The sequence below is a fragment of the Excalfactoria chinensis genome, chromosome 4, assembly GCF_039878825.1.
Source record: "Excalfactoria chinensis isolate bCotChi1 chromosome 4, bCotChi1.hap2, whole genome shotgun sequence".
NCBI lineage: Eukaryota > Metazoa > Chordata > Aves > Galliformes > Phasianidae > Excalfactoria > Excalfactoria chinensis.
The window spans coordinates 46,555,358-46,571,943 of record NC_092828.1 but is presented as its reverse complement, the minus strand read 5'-3'; the positions used below and the strand labels follow the sequence as shown (position 1 = coordinate 46,571,943).

The 16,586-nt window shown below is 33.7% G+C and overlaps 1 long non-coding RNA gene across 1 annotated transcript; it reads left to right on the top strand.

Moving 5' to 3' along the window:
- The first annotated feature begins 963 nt into the window (after positions 1 to 963).
- On the top strand, positions 964 to 16,252 carry LOC140251644 (uncharacterized). Its single transcript, XR_011903444.1, has 6 exons — positions 964 to 1,236; positions 2,161 to 2,193; positions 13,042 to 13,381; positions 14,342 to 14,365; positions 15,108 to 15,164; positions 15,810 to 16,252. It is a non-coding gene; the product is annotated as an uncharacterized lncRNA (long non-coding RNA).
- The last annotated feature ends 334 nt before the right edge of the window (positions 16,253 to 16,586 follow it).

The following is a 16,586-nucleotide window of genomic DNA, read 5'->3' as shown; positions in this document are numbered from 1 at the left end:
ATAGCAAAAATCTTCATTAAAATGTTTAAATTAGAAAACAGACTTTTACTGTATATCTGTCTAAAATTTGGTGCAGGAAAAGAAAATAGTGGAAAAGATTAGAAAAGGCAATTTAATGGACTCAGAAACATTTGAACTTTATTTTTGTAACATTAGTCCTTTTTACATTGAATTGAATAAAATCATTTGTATGGCAGGACTCTGCCTCCCTTACCTAGTTTATATGATAGAAAAATTGCAGAATAAAACTGGATTTGAAGTAGACAAAAATGTAGTGCAATAAAAGCAATTGTTGGAGTAACCACACTGTGGAATTGCTCTAATTAGAATTGTAGTAATTTAACCCATACGATGATAATTCATTCTCCCAATTCCTCTACAGTCACTGGCTTATTTTTCAATGTGAGCAGTGAAATTATAAGATTTGTTAGCAACTGACACTACAAATAATATTAAAAAAAAAAAAAAGTTTACTATAAAATAAGCATCATTTAATCCAAAACCTTTCAAGAAGCTAATGCTTAGCACTGTGAATCTAGAGACTGAAACAACATTTGTAAACTTTATTGCAGCCTGGGATTAATCTTGAAATCAGTGGCAGAAGAGCAGCTGACTTCCTTATATGACCTTGATTTGACTTTGGTTTCATGAGATTTCTTATCTGTAAACTGAGTGTCAATGCCTAAAGTGAATGTTGTGAGATTACATTCATTAATATTTTTTTGCTTCTAAGGAGCGTGAAGTTCTTATAACAACAAAAGCTGTAAACAGTTAAAGCAGTGCAGTAGAATTACCAGGTCATGACCTGAACCAGCACCTGGTGAGAAGGCATGGCTAACCCAGGTGCAAGCACTGCACCTAAGTGACCAGAAGGGAAAGAAGCAGGACCTACCCCTTCTCACCCTCATTTAAAGGTTAGCAGCTGAAAAAAGCAACATTTCTTTGGCTAGAGATTACCTTTTCTTGAGCTGTTAGTGGCTGTTTGGGAGAGGGGGAAGGAAGAGGAGCTATTTTTCCTTTTTTACTATCTGCTATTGCCTTATAGTGCTTGTACCCTGTTCAGAAGTACTGTCACTGCTGTGTTTTGCTATACGAGCATGTAAAACCTCGATTAAACAAATATTACCAAGGAGCATCACAAATCAAACTGCTAACTAAGATTTTGGATATGAAGTAAATGACAAGTCATGTCATGCCAGGACTGAGATTTAAGAAAAAGTTTCTTCTTGAAGAATGGTGGTGAGTATTTAGGGAAACATTCTCTGTGTTGGTATTAGAAAGCTTTTGTTTTCTAGATGAGGCTTGCTTTGAAGTTGTAAGGATTCTAGAGTGGCAAATTATTCAGTGTTAATTCTTACCTAGTGTCGCATATGTGGATAATCATTGTCTGTTTAGCTGTCATGATTTTTTAAATTCTTTTTTGATTATGCTTTATAAATGAAAGCATCTTTCATTTAAATCAGTTTACAAAGATATTGCCTCAATTTTTTATGTATTTTCACTATGCTTAATAGTTGAAATCTGAAGAATTTTAATTGGTAACGCAGTGTCTATACCAGAGCAATTTTTAATAGAATTGAAAAGGTGTAGTTTATTCTATCATATTCTAAATTAAGAGACACTGAGATGGAGTAAGGACATAATTGAATGAAAATGTAGATGCTTCTTTTACAGAACATTTAAAGACTTCATAGGGGAGGGGGGAAAAAAAAAAAAAAAGAGAAAACAATTATGTTAGATCTTGTTTCTTTATATTTCATTAGATTTTTACATTCTCCAGTGTGGTATCCATAAATGTTAGAAGCTAAGATGCAAGTGTTGCCTTGTTGGACAGGGCAAAAATACTTGAAAGAAATCATGCATGGCCTCAGTACTTTGAAAATATTTCTACATAAGCACATTAATTCAAAACATAATTTCACTTTCTTTCTGTATGCTTCATTGTAAATTTGTTTTATAATAGTTGTACTAGAACGTAGTTGGATTTTATCCTCAGTTTTTGCCACATAGTAACAGCCTCAAGATACTGATTGACCCTAATTTTTCCTCTGTTACAGAGTAAAGCTTCCTCATCTACTTGTCTTCCTCTGAAATTCCTTTATTATGGTCCCTTCTTCTAGAAATATGCACACAAATGCATATGTTTTTTTTGTTCTCCAGCATTCCAATCTTTGAGATTTAACCAAATAGCAAGTAAGTTATTGTGGAATGTATGTTGTGTTGTATGCTTCCTAATTGATTGCTATTACTGCATACTTGTCATGCATCCTATACTTATTACAGCTTTGGCTCTCTACTGCACAATGCTGTATCTCTTTTATGCCAAAATGATATCCCTTCATAACTTGCTGCTTCATGATAACCTTGGCTGATGCTGTATTTTGTAGGGGATGACTATTTGTTGTAGTGCTGCTGGGAAGAATGTTTCCTGTGCTGAAGGGCTGAGCTTAGCTGTATGTATGATGCATCTATATGAAAATGGTAGCGTTTGGTTTCCCTTTTCCTTCTGTTCCTGATTCCCCTGCTACAAGCAGTTTTTATGAACTTTGATTATTGGTTGTGTTCTTCAAGGTCCCAAAGCCAAGCATTGGAACAACTACGTGAGTGTTCGTTTTGCTGTTTCTTAAAGTAGCTTGTCCATTTGAGAAATGAAAAAATGTACAGGCTTAGATGCCATTACAACAACACGATATCAAGGTCAGCTTTGCCAGATTAAAGGCAATCTTTTAATAGAATAGAAGAAGAGTTCAGCTGGAAGGAACCTTCAAGGACCACCTAGTCTAACTGTCCGTCTTCTTCTGAAAGTCACAGTGGATTTTTGAGGGCATTGTACAAATGCCTTTTGAGTACTGACAGGCATGGAGCTTCACCCACCTCTCTAAAAAGCCTGTTTCAGTGTTTGACCACTGTCACAGTAAAGCAATTGTTTCTAATCTCTTCCCCTGGCATGGCTTTGTGCCATTCCCAACCCGCCACCTATTCATAAGGAGCAGAGCATAGCACTTCCCTCTGTTTTACTCTCTTTAGGGAGCTCTACAGAGCAGCTTGGCTGTCTCCAGACTGGGCAGTCAAGATGTCCCTATCCTCCCCTCTTATTGTCCTTTCGGTGGTGTGGAGCCCGGAACAGCATACAGTACTGAAGATTAGCCTTTGCCAAAACTAAACATAGCAGGTTAGATACTTTTTGATTAGGCAGTGAAAACCATGCATGATTTTTAGCTGGAGAATACATACATCAAAATTTGGGGGGGGGGGGGAAAGAGTGGAACAGGGATGTTTCTGAAGACATGCTTTTTTTTCTTTTCTTTTTTTTTTTTTTTTTATTCCTGTCTATGTCACCAGTTATTACACTCATGATATGATCTATGAATTGCCCTTCAGTTCGAGCAAGATCTATATTACATCAGTTTAATTTGTAATGGAAGTCTTTTTGTTTCTTTGTTTCTTTGTTTTGGTACTAGGTGAAAGTGCTTTTTCTGGTTCCAGTTGTGTTTTCTTTTCTGCTACCTAACATATTACCACAATACAGGCAATGAAAGTTAATGTGTTAATTGGAGTGGAATTTTAACCAAGTTTTGAATTTGATTGATAGTATGCTAGTGAAATACAAAATATGACAATTTATGCCTGTATATCCTGTTTACTATATATATATATTTCAAAGTTGTAGCTTTTTCAGATCAAGTAGAAATGGTTTGAATTGTGAGCAGATAGCAGATGTCTTTTTATCAGACTAGAAGAAAATATGAAGCTATTTCAGTTAATTTGTGGGGGTTTGACCTTGGCTTAAATAGGAAACTCGTATTAGTTATATTTAGAAAAGGTACTAAATTGATTGAAAGGCTTAGGCTGTATCATTTATCTTACATCTTGACTTTAACAGTTAGGCTATGATTCTCATAAAAAAATGTCACTTTGGATTTTAAATCTATTTTTATCTTCTAGAACATCTCATCTGTCAATATTTGATTAGAGGTCCTCACTGCTTGAGACAGCTTTTCTCTATCAGATAGATAATCTGAAGCTCTGAGACCATCAATTGAAGTTTCATCCCTAGGATGGGGAAAAATAAAAAGCTAGGAGATAATTTTTGATTACACTTCAACCTGTGACTTCTGCTTTGAGTTTGATTGCAAGTCAGAATCTTCTTGTCTTATCAAAGTGAAGAAAGACTTGATTCTTTTTTTTTTTTTTTCTTTTTTTTTTCATAATTACTTTTTTTTAACCTAAGGTTAGACCAAAGTGCCCTTTATTTCCTTTTTAACTCCACCACTCACCAATCTATCACAGGTATTTCATGTCTGAGCAGTGTTATAGGTATGTTCCAGCTTAACCCAGAAGGTGGCTGAGCAGCATACAGATGTTCACTCACCCTTTGCTTCCTGGTGGGGTTGGGGACAGAACTGGGGAGAAAAGCAGTAGGATTCCTGGGTTGAGATAAAAATGTTTACCTAGACAGAGAATAGGAAAAGGATAGTAGTTGTGACTATACATATATACGTTAATTTATATTACAAGCACATGTAATTGCTGACCACTGCCCAGCTAGACCCCAAGCAGTGGAAGGGAGTAATGAACTCCCACCCCCTTCAAAACTCCTTCTGCATGATGTTATGGAGTATGGAATATCACTTTGGCCAGCTGTTCTGGACCCTCAGACTTGGCACTGTACAACACTGCTTTGCAGCAGCTGTAAGCATTGGTTATCAACAAAGTTTTCTCCTAGAACCAAAAACATAGCATTGTATCAAAGGAAAAAAAAATCCTAGGGAACACCCAGGGTGGTACTCACAATTCTAGCTTTCTTGTATTTCTAGTATCTGATGAGTGACAGAAATAGAAAGGGTATTTTTGTAGCTCTCTTCATTCAACATGTTCTGAAACCCCTAAAGTGAGCTGAAAAGCCTGTCACTGTTTATACGTGGGTCTTGAACAGCCCAAAACCACAAATCATTTTTTACAACATTGTTCGTCAGAACGAACATCTTTTGTTCTCTATAGGCTATGTTTAGAAATAACTCCACTGAAATGGCATTTTGATTACACCTTATTCTTCCAGGCTTCCTTTTCCACCAGTTCAGTAACTGGAATTTTATTTTTTTATTTGATACTCTTAAGGCAGTGGGCCAGTGAAGCTTCTTTATAACTAACTCCATAGCTGAGTTGTTGCAGGCATTATTTGACAAATCTTCCTTTATCTATTTGTTTTAAACTTTGATCCTTCCATTAAGTTTTCTACTCATTTTTTGAGTGAAGATGTGTATATATGTGTGTATATGCGCATGTATGTGTATGTGTTTCTGTATATGCACATAAATGCACAAATATAGAGAGCAAAAGATGTACACCAGAATGAAACACTGTTCCTTGTTTTTATTTCTGTGCTCAAGAAGAGATCTGTCATTGTGCAGTAGCTCCTTATAGCCAACCACATAGGAAATTTCTTAACTTCACTATTTTTGCTTGCATAGATATATTGATAGGAAGCTGGAAGTCTTGTTTGTTGCCAAAGGAAAGTGGGTTAATTTAAAGATGAAGCACTAAGTCAGTTATGACTGATAGTCTGTTTAAGGAGAATTGCTAGGCATTTCCATGTAGTTTTACCTCCCAGGAAGAGGCAGCAGCTTGGAATGGAGTACTTTGAATATCATATTAGTCCAGGTTTTGTGAAATAGTATTCTGATACTGCTGAGGTTTTGGAAGACTCTTCATGTTCTAAAACTTTTTTCCCCCTATCCCAATAAAGAGTTTTTTCCAGAGAAGTGTAAACTTGTCTTTAAACAAGTTTAAAATATAATATGTATTTATAGCTTTTGCAGAGTGATCAAAATATCTAAGAAAAAAAATATGATTATTTATTAAATTTCTCTGTGTATCACTATGTACTTAATTTGGCTTTTGTTTTGCACAGTAGATACCCATGGAGCCTAGTAAGAATTCTGAAACTTTAAGTCTTTGAATTGTTCATAATACCATTGGTTTCTGCTATTTGTGTCTAAATGCTAAATTGCTTCCCCAGGATACAAGGTTCTATTTCTTTTCTATCTGTGCATGAGAACACACTGTTCTGGAACAGTTAAACTTGAGCCTTTCTAGAAATATTTTGCTATTGCTATTTGAGAACTGAAAAGTGCAGTTATACAGGACTTTCCCTAGTCAAACAAAAACTAGAGATATGAAATGGAATGGAACATTCAGAAGGTAGAAATATGGGCACGGAAACAAAGAGGACATCAGCAGAGTTTCACTTCCACTTTATCTTCTTTTACAGTGAGAAATAATTATCCATTCATTTCTTTTAAACTGTTGAAAGCATGAATGTACTGTATTATATCAGTACACAGGAGAATCTGATCTCTTAAGCAACTGTGCTTGCTCTATTTTTCAGTTTGTATGTTTGATTATCTGGCAAAATGTAAGTAAACAGTAATGAAGAGAAATCTGGCAAGCTGGGCGTTGGTCATTCCCCATTCCTTAGTGTATGTAAGTTGCATTTTATAGGGGTTCAAGTTTCACTTCCACACCTGTGAAAGAGGATGTTATATCAGAGACCTTGTAAAGGAGTAATTTGAACATATTTTTAAAAACAGAAAACCTGGGCTAAAATTACCATGTCTTTTGCAATGCAGATGTGTGTCTTATTCTTCAGTCTTATTTGAATATTCAGATTCCTGTAGAGTTTTCTGCTGGATTTTGCACTGGACTTCACATAATCATGAATTCACCTCTTTAGAGGAATGGATGTTTCAAACTTAATGTAGGTGAAAACAGTCTGGAAAATTGTGTTAACATTTTATTTTGCTTGAGGGAAAAATGTTTTGTTGTTGTTGTTTGTGTGGTTTTTTTTGGTTTTGTAGTTGTTTTCTTTTTTTTTTTTTTTTTTTGTGCTTGTGTGACATTAACATAGTTAAATACCACTAATTGTGTGCTGGAGTTCTCATAATTATATGTTTCTTCAATGCTAGTGCCAAAAAGAAGTATATAAATCCTACTTTTAAAACTTCTGAAAAAAAATACAGTGAAAAGTATCTATTGAAAATTAATTTAATCATAAACAGTCCTAAATGTCCCAAATATATCAATGGTTTTACAATTAAAAGGTTTTATACCTTCTTGTACAGAATATTTTCTTATACTGATTGCTTTAAACTATTTGTTATATTTGGTGTTTATTGAGGGTTACTGTGAACTTCATCAAGTTTTCTTTAACAACTAAAAACAAACATTTTTGTGTGTGTTTCTTAATACTGAAACTCCCCTTTCTTTGGGCTGACACTCTTGTTCTGTATGAATTCACACAGGACAACATATTCCACTTAAAGACAGTGAATTATAGTAAAGAGATGGAAAGTAGAACTGCAAGAAACGTTTGCATTTTATTTTGATTGTACATATTCCTATTCCTCCAAACATATAGAATAAACAAAGTAATATTTTTGTGTTAGTGGAAATAATTCCACACAAGCTTCATTGTGTACATCTGTAGATAGTTGCTATTATAGAAAATGCTAATTGTCTGTTATTTAAACTGTTTCAAAGACAGTGAGAGCAGTACCTTTTTCAGTCTCTGCTGGCACAAATTCAAGAAATCAGTGTAACATTTCTGCTTTCAAAAGTAAAAGCTGAAGTTCTGATGTTGTGACTGAAAGATGATGAAAGGTGTATAGAGGGAACAAAGGAATGACTAACATTTTTTTTATGCATGAGCTTCATTGTTTGCCTTGCTCTGCCTAATCCACTCAGTGTCATTCTTGACTCTTCTCTATTCACTTTTGCAGCTCAGTAATCTTTCCATTTTATCAGCAAAATCCTTCCTTTCACCCTTTATATCTAAATGCTCATGGACAACTTTTCCTTTATTTTTTTCTGTCTAAAATTTGGATACTTGAAACACCACCTTCTTACACACTTCTGTAACTTTTCAGCTGTTTTTTTCCCAACATCTTATCTCTTGTCAAATCAAATCCAAGTCCTTTGCAACATTATCTAATACAGACTCTTGTCTCATGTGTATGAAACTAATAACTTCTTTTTGTTCTTTGTTTTCTTGCTTCTCATTACTGGTTTGTTATTTATCACTACTACTCTTTCTTGTAACATGCAGTCATAGATTTAGTTATAAATATATTTATATATGTTTTGTATATTTACTGTGTGTTTTTATAATTATATTTATATAATCTAGGCAAAATTATGGCATAGAATTGTTCTAGATGTTCTCCAACTATACTAAAATTGAAGACAGCTTCATGTAAGAGGGTTTTTTTGCATATCTTCATTATATGCAAATAAAGTGAGACAAATACAAAGTTAATATACAATTGAACTGTGAAAAAATAAGTGAAAGATGAATAATTTGAAGATAGAATGCACTAGAACCATAGAGATGAATTCCAGTGGTTGTTTGTATACTCTACTGCTATCTTCCAAAGCATTGCTATTAAACGTTTTCGAAGTTAAGGAACAATAATCACTTGATGACATAATATTAACTAAAACGTTCACTGCGCTTTAAAGCTGATATATGATTTATAAAGCAGTGGAATATGTGTAGAATGTGTGAATGTAACTTTAAGCTCTCTTTGGCTATGTGTACTTTCTTATATAGGATTAGCATGTGGTATTTAACGCTAAGCAGTACTGTAGGCCTTACAGTTCTGTTAACTTCTCAGATTAAGGTTTACCTTAAAATTTAGTCTGTACTTGAATGCTGTATCAATATACAAAGTGTAGAATGACCCCAGTAGGAGATTACTTTTGCATTAACAATGAAACTTTGGCAGCTTTGAGATAAGTGGTAATATTATTTATATGCCAGTCCCTTTTGGAAAATTGGAGAGGTTTTAGACTTTGCCAAGAACCTGACATGCTGCCCTAAAAGTTTAATCAGGTTTTCTGTGACATTCAGTACTCCTTGTATAAATGTGTTAGTTTAATTTTTCATTAAAACTTTTCAAAATGAAACAGAATCTGGTTTTGGGGAAGAAAAATCTCATGACTGAACAAAATGAATGCTATTAATATATTTCTTGATGAATATGGTATAAGTGATCTAAAATCAACCATGATGCTCACTTCGCTTAGCACAAACTTCCCTGGTAAAAGTTTTAAGCTGGAATGGAACTCTGAGGAGTGCTTTGTGAAATTAATGATTTTGAAGCAAAGGTTCTAGCAGACCATTAGTAGTCAGCTTCTGCCTCAAGTGAGACCAGGGAACTGATGCCATTCTGTCATTTGAACAGAAATTCTACAATAAAATCTGATAAATATCAATAGATTAAAACAGCTTAATGGGGTTTTTCCAGTGACTTCCTCATAGGTGGATTTTATTTTGGCCATGGAAAATATATATTGAATTTGAGATAAATGCAAGAGGAGCCAACAAAAATAATAGTTATTCGTCTGTTGTCAGTGTTGGAGATTATTGGGTTATGCATATTTCTAATCCAAGAACGCTTTGCTTCTGCTTATTATCTTTCCTTTTTTGTATGTAGTCTTACTTTAGTGACACTCTCTTAAGTCAGGAGAATTTAAGATCCCATGGAAAGTATTTTTAAAATATTTTTATATGCCTTTTTTGGATTCACAATGATAATCTATTTAGCACTTACTTGTTCTGTTTCTTCTATACATTTCACCTACTAATTATTTTTTTTCCATCAACACTGATATTACTAAGCCGGGCAATCTCTAATTTCATATAATAACCCATGCACTTGAAGTTCTCAATAACACATAAAAATAGGGCTTTGACTTAAAGGGAAAAGAAAGACCTTTAATGATCATTTCAGGGCAAAATTTAGATGCTGCCATTTTTAGAAACAATGCTGAAAGCTGTTCAAAGCCCGGCATTTAAAACCAGAATGCTTGAAGACACTTCAGGCCAACTCAGAAAGTATGGCTGCATGCTGGATCCAATTTATAAAGCATTTGAGGATGAAAAAAGTTAAAAAAAAAAAAAAAAAAAAAAAAAAAAAAAAAAAAAAGAATCTCATGCTAGAACAACTAAAATATTAAGAAAATATTAGAGGAATACTCTAACATCTTAATCAGCTCTGGATTTCAAAGCTGTTGGGCATGCTTTTATGCCTTTTAAAGAAATAAAGAAAGCTGAAATAGCAGAACAGTTAGTGTTCCTTCCTAATTGAAAAGTGGAAAACTTGGAATCCTCTCCAGTCACATCAACATACAGAGCATTTCTTGCTCTATGTTTTGTTTGGTGTAATGCTGCATCCCAAGGCATGTACTGCAACACTTATACCATTGTGCTGTTGGGGGTGAACATAGAGTAAGCTAAGGTTTATCTTCAGAAGTACTGGTTGCTCATTGAAACAAGCATCAGATGCTATGGAGCTTACATAGCCTGTGTGTATCCAAGTCTTCTGGGAGAAGGTTTGTTTTCCTGAACAGTAGGAAAACAAAATGCATTTATAATGAAGAAAACAAATTTCTACTGGAAGGTAAATTTGGGCCTTTTAAGGAATAGAAAACACTTACTACCAGAGTTTATCTTGCATAGAGTCTAGTGAGACACTAACTTGCTTAACAATGAGCACTGGTGGATGGAAATTTAGTCTCAGTAATAATTCTTGCATCGTGAGTAAGTAGTTGGTATATCAGGAACCTACTGAAGTGCTGGATTAGCTCACTGAGCGAATGGAAAAAAAATTAAGAGCAGAAAAATAGATATGTATCTAATCTCTCAAAGTTATAAAACTCCTTTTCTTATGACTGAAGCCTTAAATTTAGTCATAAATACACTCATTTTCTTTGTGGTACAGAGGAGATTTCTGGAAATTATGCTATAAGAATAGTAGAAAATAAGAGCTACATAATTTATTTCTTTTCCCCTAAAATTTCCTGCTTTCCTTCTGTAACAGCTTTTTTTGACAGAGAATGCAACAAAAGCAGTTACTCTGGCATTTAGTTAAAACATGACTTTTCCTTCAATCTAATTTGTGACTGGAAATCACAACTAAGAGCAAGATGAGAAGATTTAAGTGTAGGTGTTGAAGATGATATTATAGTCCTAAGTATCATTTGAGAGGATTAAGAAAAAATATGGTTAATTTAAGTTCTTCCTCTCTCTTTCAGTACTTCTAATGTTGTTTCTGTGTTATGTGTGTCATATTCCAGGAAAATGTTTGTATTTCCAGGCAAAACCAAAAAGGCAGTCGTACAAGCAGTGTAGTTCTTGGTATGGTCTCCTTTGGGAGCAGTGGAAAAACTTGACTACAGGCAATGTTGTATTTAGTATCCAAATCTATCTTGTTTATTTCACTTGAAATATCTAGGTTGTATTAACTGTGGTACTCCTGGGCATTTGGGCTTTGGTTGGTATTTTTGATAAGTTAGGAGACAAAACAAACAAACAAAAAACAAACAGGCTGACATGAATCAATCTGCTCATTGTCTGAAGGCAATAAATTCCTGGGCCTCCTAATAGCAAAAGAAAATAATTAGGGATACAAATTGATCCCACTAAAACTGTGAGGAGCAGCAGGCAAAAAGGAGTCTGGAAAAAGGCCAGTGAGAAATTGCATGGAAATTCACATAGTCATATTTGAAATTAAAACTTTCAGTGATTTAGTCTGTATGTTTAATAAACAACAGAAAAAAAAGTAGCACACTTTATGCATTATACAGAGTAGGAACAGCAGAAGAAAAAATTACAGAGATGACTTGGAGAAATTATGTTGTAGTATACAAAGGAATGTTAATTGTACTAAAGACTGTATGGTGATGTGGGATACACCATGGCCTCAGTACTTTTCTGCAGCCATTTGATAAAGTCATCATGGCTATTAATAGCCCACCAGAAAAACTGAAAAAATCTTTCTGTTAAGAAAGCCTTCCAAGTGGAGAGAAGCCTCAGGGTGTGAGAAATTAAAAACAGGTGACAAAATGTGAAGTTTCCTAAGGTGCCCTTTATGGTAGAATGATTCCTAACCTCAAAGTGAAAATGACGTTACTTGACTAATGTGTCACAGAAAGTACTTCATTTTGTGTTTTATACTGAGCATTGTTTAGTTCATGGTTTGTTTGTGCACGATTTTATGTTACAGCATACTCATAGCAGTTACTTTTATAACTTTAATGATGTTTTAATATTATGAGATCTCATTACAGCAATCTGCTCATTCATTTTTTGCTGATAAGTAAATAAGAATGCCAGCTGTTCCTATTCAATTACTAAGTCCATGGATTACTAAAACCAAAATTAATATAGTCATATTTTCTTTTTTTTAGTATTTAGTAGAACTTATTTGCTCCAGTCAGGACTGGGACCTCATTATAATAGATACTGTATAAACATAAAATATATTCTTACATGGTAAATATCTTATACTGTTATTGTTTAGTTTAATACTGAAACAAGCAGAGTATGACACTTCAAATAAAGTTCCAGGGAGAGAGGCCATGTTTAAATATTGTTGTCAATGTTTAACTAATACAGTTTGTATATTCATTCAGAACCTGTGTGAAAGATTACCAAACTGTATATGTACATTTGAAATTACAGTGAAAACTATCTAAGACAAACTTCATTTTTTGTTTTTTAGTAACAGGCTGGATATTGGACAGCATTTTCATCTGAGGAATTGGGGAATAGAAGTAAAACATTTTTCCCACAAAATAACAGTAGCACTATTTAATTTATAGCAAAGATGTTTACTTAATTTGTTGGTAGCAAGACAGACAAAACTGAATGAAGCTGAAAAAAAAAATCCAGCATTTCATCACATACTGGAGAAAAGAATGAGTACAGATACATTGCAATTCACTGAAATTCATCATTCTTTGAAATATATTGCATACCATAGGAAAGATGATTTATCTTTATGTCCTACATTATTATCCTGTATATTAAATAATATTTTAGTTTGTCATATATCTTAAAAATCTAGGCTCATTTCAGAGTGGTCATCACTATGTGTGAACGTTTTTCATATTTATTTTAAGTCTTAACCAACACCACACCTCTATTATTCTCAGAGTGATAGGGAGAAATAACAGTCTTTTTTTTTTTGTACTGTTAAGCAGAGTGAACTCACCAGCAAAAAGGTAATGTCTTAAAAGGTTGCAACATCATCTCATCTGAAGTATGATGTACCATAAAACAAGTGGAGCATTTTTGTCAAAATTTTCAAGTAAACGCTTGGAATGAGACTGTACCTGGGCCCATAAATCTCCTCATGTGGGGGAAAAAAGATAAAAAGGTACTACTGGAGCACTGACTGTGGTATGTGGCCTTTTGACTGTTAGCAAGCTTCTTTTTAGGCAGAAAGCACTGTTGGTCTGCATGCTGCTGGTAGATTCATGAAAAGATAATAGAAGAATATAACCTCTACCTACTGCTGCATAGCCTGGAAATAATCATGTATGTATTGTCTTCTATCTCACATAATATTTCTTAAAGATGACATGCAATTGGTGTCTATTCCATATATGAAAAGGTAGTGGTTTTCTGATTTTTGTGATACTATGCTAATGGATTATATTAATTCAATTATTCAGTGTCATTGAGTATGAAATACTGCTGTCCACTAGAAGATCTTAAGAGTATTTTGTAGAGTAGAGGTGAACAGATAAGACTGCACACAAACTATATCCCACAGAGCATTTGTTTCTGTAGAGGCGCAGTTTGCTGACTTCAGTGTTCAGTGGTACCAGCAGCCCTTTATCATCAGCATTAATCCTCTTGACTCTTATCAGGCAAGAGACCAGTTAGCCACATAGTTTTTTAATGTATCCAAGTGTATACGTAGCCAGGACATAATCCTCATATGAATGCCCAGGCAAAACACAAGTTACATTCTGCCAAAGTTAGAAGTGACCTATCTAGTTATTTTATTTTTCTAAATGGCAGGTTAATACCTGAACCATATTATTAAGTATCTGTAATAATCATATATAATTCATATTTAAAAAATCAGCTTCAAATCAGTAAATCAAGAAGTATACCTATTCAGGGTACTTTGGGAACAGGCAACTTCTGAATTTTGTATAAATTTCATTTCAAATTAACAGTTCCATATGGCTCATGCAGTAATACAGGTTTGACAGTGAGAAACCTTAAAGAGCAAACAGCTCTATTGGATTACACTAATACAACAAATACAAGGAAAAGCACCTGTTTTTTCAGCTAATGGCTATAATGAGAGAAGCTTTAAGTTTGCTAGGACTTGATTCAAAAGATCTTTGAGGACAAAGTCAATGGAAAGTCAAATATGTAGTTATTTTTCAGCTTTTGTAAGAAATGTTTTTGAAAGTTCTGTTTAAGATTATATTACAGTTACCTTATTTTTAACATGTTTTGTGTTTGCTTTAATTGAACAAGAGATTTAAAAATGAAGATGAATGGGTAAGTTGCACTTTAGTTTTTATTTTTCACTTTGTGTTCAGCTGTGTAGTTTCATGTAGCTACATTTTTGAAGAGATAACAAAGTTATAATATCATGCTTACAATAACATAATGTCATAAAAGAAGAGCAGGTAGCAATGATCACTTGGGGAAAAAAAAAAAAAAAATGCAGCTCAATTGTATAATATGATAGCCCAGAGGAACCCAAAAGCATAAAAGAAGGATCCATACCATTACAGTACATAATCTTAGCTTCTGCAGAAATCACTTCCAGATCTTAAATAGAAATTGTTTTCCTTAAAACAAACAAACAAAAAACCACAAAAACAATCATATTGTTTGAATTACTATAATAATAATAATTATATATGTATTATATGTATATAATTTATTATTATTATTATTATTATTGTCTTGCATGATATGAATACAATTTAATAGCCAAAGTTGAATATCCAGAACAGTAATGTTTTCACATTAATGTAAGGTATATGGTTTAGTAGTATACTTACAAGAATAGAAACCAAATGTGTTAGATAATTTGTTAACAATAATTCCAATTGTTGGTGTTATATAAGAGAAATATGTGGTTTGGTTACATGTTATTTCTTCATTAACTAACAAATTAATGTAATTTTGTAGTATCTAAAAGTGAAGTTCAACACAGGGAATTGTAAGAAAAAGGCTTATCATTCCATCTTCCTTGTTTTTGCACACCATTTTACTTCTCATCATTTTGCAGGTTATGTTTGCACAAATGCTTACATGAGTATGTACCATTCCTCATGTTTATAACACAGTAAGTACATGTATTAAAAATTTGAACCACACTAAAATTCTATTGTGGGGACATAGTGAGTTACTGCGGGAATTACTACTCTAACAAGCTCCTAGGCAACACACCTATCAGTTAGGGCTCAAACAATGAACACACTACACTTCAGTTGAATTCAGTTGCTTTGCCAGTTGAAGACAAGTATTGCAGGTTAACTTAGGTAAAATATGTAATGGATGAAAATTGATGGCTTCTGCAAACACTCACTATTCTTCCCTTTCTGACTTATAACTGATCCAGTTGTTCCTTACCCTTGATCATGGTTCCTAGTCTCAAGTTATTGTCTGGAAGTTCACATATTATTTTTCTGCCATTATGTCTAAGGGAGAAAGGGAAATGCAGTCAGATAAAAAAAAATAAATAAATACTCCTGTCTTTAATCATATTATCTAAATTCCATCCGAGTATTTAGATTTTTAATAATATATGTAGGATATAGGATGCCTAGATCAGAAATGTAAAGAGGGTAAGATGAAGTTTATATTCTTTTAATCTGAAGCCCAGGGTGCACATTTTCCACCTTGCTTAGCTGGTTCAACATTCAACTGATGTATAGCATGGCTTTATTACAAAAAGTTATGTCACATTAACTATGTTGTATTTTAACAGGCAAACACAAGACACTGTGTAATAGGTTCAGCTGCTCAGTGGTGTGGTGATGATATCTCCTGACTTATTATGGCTGCTTGGATGCTCCAAAGATCACTTTAAAGGCTTCTAAAACTGTATCTTTTGAATCGGACATGTGAAGGGATGTGCAAATCAAAGGGCTTCTGTCATTTTTGGCTGAAGGCCAAACATCTTGGAACGATTCAGTGGAGAGTTTGAATTGCTCACTCCATCATCTATAGTGGAATAAGTCTAATAATCAGAATTCTTCTGAAGTGATCAAAAATTTATGCCAAGGCAGGCTTACAGTGTTGGAGATGCATACAATGTTTTAGGAGTTAAAACGTCACATTAAAGTATTTCTGTCAATTTTTTTGTCTGTTTCTGCTATAATTGCAGGAGAACTTGGTGGCTATTGTTAAGATTAGTGATTTATTGTAAATAAGTTGTTTATTGAGTAAGTTTGCATATTTAGAATATCTAGTGAAATTAGTGTTAGAGACAGAAGAATAGTTTGGCAAATATAACAAGGAATTTAAAAGTTGATAAAGAAGAAGTGTATGTATCTCACCCTTATGTCCATATGATAAATATCATCATTTAGGAGAAAATCTCCCATTTGAACTAAAAGAAATCTTACTCATTTGTTAAAGGACTGTTGATGTTTCTTGTGGAAAATCTGATAACAAAGTAGCAAGCGTTGCTATATTCAGATAAATCTTAGCCCAATGTTTCTTTGACCTGTATATCCTTGCTATGAGTGACTTGACAGTCGTA